At 36.9% G+C, this 5,728-nt stretch overlaps 1 non-coding gene across 1 annotated transcript; it reads left to right on the top strand.

Moving 5' to 3' along the window:
* The first annotated feature begins 1,495 nt into the window (after positions 1–1,495).
* On the top strand, positions 1,496–1,602 carry LOC127114988 (small nucleolar RNA R71). Its single transcript, XR_007800646.1, has one exon. It is a non-coding gene; the product is annotated as a small nucleolar RNA R71 (small nucleolar RNA).
* Positions 1,603–5,728: the final 4,126 nt, after the last annotated feature.

Here is a 5,728-nt window from a genome sequence, read left to right as displayed (position 1 = left end):
TTATGTCCATAATTATAAAATCGGTTGGGATGTAGAATTGACCTATGCGCACGGGAACGTTTTCAAGAATTCCTACGGGATATCTAACGGAACGATCTGCTAATTGCACAGACATTTTAGTTGGTCTTAATTCTCCCATTTCAAGTCTCTTGCATATGGACAAGGGCATAACACTGATACTGGCTCCTAAATCGCATAGAGCTTTGTCTATGACAAATTTTCCTATGTGACAGGGTATAGAGAAACTACCAGGATCTTTAAGTTTAGGAGGCATATTTTGGATTATCGCGCTGCACTCAGCAGTGAGTGTAACGGTTTCGCTATCTTCAAGTTTCCTTTTATTAGAAAGAATTTCTTTTAAGAACTTAGCATATGAGGGCATCTGTGTAATAGCTTCTGTAAAAGGAATGGTGACGTTTAATTGTTTCAGTAGGTCAACAAATTTTTAAATTGGCCCGCGTCTTTGGTTTTAATAAGCCTTTGAGGATAAAGGATAGATGGTTTGTAAGGCGGTGGAGGTACATAAGGTTCTTTCTTTTCTATGGTTTCCTTGTTACACTCTTCCTTTTCCTTAGGTTTACTTTCTTCCTCAGTTGACTTTTTAGAGTTTTGGTTCTCAATCCTTGGGTCAGACGGTCCTTCTACCTCTGTTCCACTTCTTAATATAATTGCATGAGCGTGGCTTTTCGGGTTAGGTTAGGGCTGTCCAGGAAATGTACCAGTTGGGGCAGCAGTAGGCGCTTGTTGTTGAGCTACTTGTGAGATTTGTGTTTCCAGCATTTTGTTATGGGTAGCCAGGGCATCTACTTTACTTGCTAGTTGTTTAATCTGTTCGTTAGTGTGTACATTCTGGTTTAAGAACTCTTTATTGGTTTGCTGTTGAGAAGCTATGAAGTTCTCCATCATGATTTCCAAGTTGGATTTCCTAGGAACGTTATTGTTAGGTGTAGATGGGGCCGGCTTTTGATATCCAGGAGGTATAGCTGGGGCTTGACTGGGAGCTTGACCTGGTGCGTATAAAGCATTATTACTTTTATATGAAAAATTAGGATGGTTCTTCCAGTTCGAGTTATAGGTATGCGAGTAGGGATTTCCTTGATCATAGTTCACTTGCTCTGCTTGGATTCCTGTTAGGAGTTGACAATCTGTAGGAGTGTGACCTTGAATTCCACAGACTTCGCAATTTTGAGTTACGGCAACCACGGTGGCTGGAGGTGATACATTTAAACTTTCAATTTTCTGGGCAAGAGCATCCATTTTTGCATTAACATGATCAAGGCTACTTATCTCGTACATTCCCCCTTTTGTTTGAGGTTTTTCTACCATCGTTCGGTCTCTTCCCCACTGATAATGATTTTGGGCCATGCTCTCGATAAGTTGATAAGCGTCAGCGTAGGGTTTATCCATAAGCGCACCACCTGCGACGGCGTCTATTGTTAACCTTGTGTTGTATAAGAGACCATTATAGAAGGTATGGATTACTAACCAGTCCTCTAAACCATGGTGTGGACAAAGTCTCATCATGTCTTTGTATCTTTCCCATGCTTCGAAAAGAGACTCGTTATCTTTCTGCTTAAATCCATTTATCTGGGCTCTTAACATAGCTGTTTTGCTTGGAGGAAAATATCGGGCAAGAAAGACTTTCTTCAACTCATTCCATGTGGTGACTGAGTTGGAAGGAAGAGACTGAAGCCATCTTCTAGCTTTATCTCTTAACGAGAAAGGAAAGAGACGAAGTCGAATTGCCTCTGAAGTGACACCATTAGCTTTAACAGTATCAACGTATTGGACGAATACGGATAAATGAAGGTTTGGATCCTCGGTAGGATTTCCAGAAAATTGGTTCTGTTGCACTGCCTGCAACAGCGAAGGTTTAAGTTCGAAGTTGTTTGCTTCGATTGCGGGTGAAGCAATACTCGAATGCGGCTCATCTTGTGATGGAGCGGCGTAATCTCGAAGAGCACGAGCTGGTTCTTCCATCTCGGGTATCGGCGATGGAAGAAGATTTTTGAGATCAGGAATTTCGATTGGAGGAAGATTATTTGCAGCACGATACTCCCGAATTCGTCGTAAGACTCGGAGATATCGTTCAACATCGTTGATTCGTAAGTAGTACGGTTCGCCTTGTGAGCGAGTGTGTGGCATACAAATCAACGAAAGACAAGGGAAAAATAAAAATTGCCTTAGTCTCTACAGCGTAACAGAAGAGTTACGATATCGACTAAATAAAAGTCCCCGGCAACGGCGCCAAAAACTTGATCACGACTTTATGAGTCTATTGGGGTATTAACTGCAAGTACACAGTCTAATCGCGTAGTTTTAAAAGATATCGATCCCACAGGGACTTAATGAATCGATATACCGTTTTTCTAAGGTTACTTCGTAAAGCTAAGGCGGATGATACTTTGTTGATTAGGGGGAAAAGTAAAACTAAAATCGGATCTAGATTAAATATCAAAGACGCGGATATCGGTATGTAGTTCGTCGTAATTAGGGAATCAAATCTTCGTTGGTTTCTTAGTTTTAAAATAAGTCTTTTCAGTAGACACTATTGATTAAAAATCTTTTCTCAAACTCTCGCTCAGTTGAATCAGACTATGACTTTATATTAACGTACGCTCTCACTATTTAGTTAAGTCTAAAATCACTTTTTGAAAGCAATAGAATCTATAGAAACTCTTTTTATTAAAATACTAACCGTTTAAACACCCTCGTCTCAAACTCTCGCTCTGTTGACTTAGATTATATGATTAAACTTAAATGCTTAACTCTCGTCCTCACATTTAACCTTTAAAAACTTTTTTGAAAATGATTAGAATTTAATTAACTCTAAAAATTGCTTTCGCCCTGATTTAAAGTTAATGTCCAATTTACACTGTCCAGTTAAAAGCTCAAACCGTCGTTCTATTGATTTTAACTTCTTTATGTTTTTTACTCTCGTACAAAAACTTTGGTATTAACTCTGTAAATTGAGACCATAAAAAGAGTGACTATATTTTTTAAAATAAATTTAAACCAACTTAGTTTTGATTCCTGTATTCCGCTTACTTTACATACCGATATCTAAGTTTATTTAGCCGGACATGCTAAACAAGCCTAAACAATAATTATGCTTAAATACAGCCATATCAGACAAACAATATAGATAAACAGCAGTACAGAGCATATATAAATTAAAACAATAAATTAATGAACCTGTAAAATTAATAGAAATCTTGGTTGTTCCCTAGCTTCGATGCTTGAACACTCCACCACAAACCGGTTGGATTTGTTCTTCACAATCTTCGTTCGGACAGGAAAATAAAGGCGAAGGAATAAAATACTATGACCTAACGTAAGGTTAGATCCAGTAAAAACTACACAATAGTTTCCGGTGTAGAAACTAGTGTGAAAGAAAATAAATTCAATGCTTTGGAAATTAACTAGAAAAGAAAAGGAAATAAAAATGCTAAGAAAGTAGAATGCTGTAAAATATATTGCTGTAAAAGCTTGCACGGCAGAAAAAAGGAGAGGGACTAGCCAGGGCACCACTTAAGATCTATTTATATTCATCCATCCTGTAACCGTTTCCCAAAAGTTCCTTCCGTAGGTTCCCTCGTGTGTCAACGAGTCAAGCGAAGAAAAAGGGTGAACGTGCTTCTGTTACGCGTCAAAGCCAAAAAAATAGGAGTGGGGGTGTGACGTCCGTCACACCCTGTGTTACGCTCGTAACACTGAGCAGAGGGGCGTGACGCTCGTCACACCTTGTGTGGCGGTCGTCACAGCATCACAGCGCTTCTCCTTTGTAGTTGTGGGCTGGGCTTTAGTGGAATGCTTTTCCTAGAGAATCCTCTTTTTGCACCCCTTTTCTTTCTTTTTCACGTATGCTTCAAATAATGTTACCTGAAATAAATAGAAGGAAAATACCAAGTAATATCGAATAATATAAAATAAATTGAATCAAATGATAATATAATTTAATTAAATCGAGTCCAAAAATGTGATATTATTTCATGTTATCAGATGGTTTTACTCGTTATATCCAATTGTCAGCAATTGCCTATTCTTGTTGACTAGTTATTGTTACCCCGTACAATATCCCTCCTGAGACGTGCATGACGAAACATTACATGTTTTTGACATGCCTTATTCTAAGACCGTTGAGTGCAAAGGCAGAAATAAATGTTTATTTATAATCTTTAATTGATGATATGAATAGGTTGTGGATTGTAGAATGGACTTATGATGTGTCTCATAAACAAAACTTTAATATGCGAGCTGCTTTGATATGGACAATTAATGACTTTTGTGCATATGACATATTGTCTAGTTGGAGTATATAATACCCACTAGTCATATATCTAGAATAACAACTAATGGTTTTAATAATTGATACTGGATACTGTAGTGGGAAATTCATGATTGTTAAGCTATTGACAAGCTAAAGATCAATTAACAAGAGTCGCCACCGCAATTTTATTGTTTCCAAGGAAAAAGGGAAAAAATGCGAACAAAACCCAAATAGTAAGAAGTTTTCAAATAAAAACTAATAAAAGTCAGAGATCACAGGTAAGGGGGTTGGTTACAAAGAGGGAAGATGTTAGCACCCAAAGTGTCCTAGGTACTCCTAGGGAGCCCTTTTGGTGTGCATATGTATTTTGTATAAAGTGATATTTACAAACAAATAGAATGGGGGAATGAGAGAAGAATTTATTAATTATATTTTTGTGTTTGACAAGACCTTCGGTCTCGTGCCTACGTACCAACATATAAATGAGGGATCAAAACCTCGTAGTTCATGCTATAAATTTCAAAGTGAGTATGTTGGTTTTAGCAAAATTTAATTTGGAAAGGCACAAAGGCCTGAAAATGGTTTGAATGGGTTAGTTCTTTTTGGCTTTTTTGAGAGTTTAAGTCAAGTATAGTTAAGTTTATTTACAAGTTTGATTTAAGAAAATAAGTTTGAAAATGCAATGGCATAAGGCCAAAGTTTCTACCTTTTTGTAAAAGTGGTCAAAGTTTAGAACAAAAATAGTGGTTCACACAAAGAAGATTTTAAAAATGGAGGGAGAGATTTTGAAATTAAAGAAATGGGGAGAAGATGAAGAGACTACCCTATGCATAAGAATTTAAAAGTTAAAGTTGAAAAGATCTAACCAAATGGGAACAATCTAATAGACAAGTATGACAATAAAACCCAGAATTCCCTTGGACTTTTTAGAATCAAACAACACACAAATGCACAATTATATCAATCTTGAAGAGCAAAGGCATCAAATAAAGATGGCCTCTTCCCAGCTTATCCACTTCATGATCTTTTTCAAAATGGCCTATGTAGCAGATGAAATCCACAAGTCACAAGTTCAAAATAACAGCTTAGCAAGGATCAATGTTGCAGATGAATCTGGAGAGATCTTGAATGATGTATCAGATGAATTCAAACTTGCAAGTTCTTGGTCTCTCAATAAATTGGCATTGGCCAAGTCCATTAGCAAAGGAATGTTGCCTAAATTCTAAGTCCAATTGGGGAGATCAAACAACAGTCCACTCAAAAAGTCTTTTAGGGTTTTTGTTATTATTATGTACATTCATGGTCAAAGACCACACAAACAAGAAAAGCAACAAAGTATATCACACAATATGGTCCAAGTGGACAAAGTGAAAATTGCATAATATAAACAATTAGAATGATATGTATAATGACAAATGATAATAGAGCAATAAAGATAAATTGCATTCAAAGTAAAAA

This window comes from Lathyrus oleraceus, unplaced genomic scaffold (assembly GCF_024323335.1).
Source record: "Lathyrus oleraceus cultivar Zhongwan6 unplaced genomic scaffold, CAAS_Psat_ZW6_1.0 chrUn0787, whole genome shotgun sequence".
NCBI lineage: Eukaryota > Viridiplantae > Streptophyta > Magnoliopsida > Fabales > Fabaceae > Lathyrus > Lathyrus oleraceus.
This window is presented reverse-complemented; position numbering and strand designations above follow the sequence as displayed.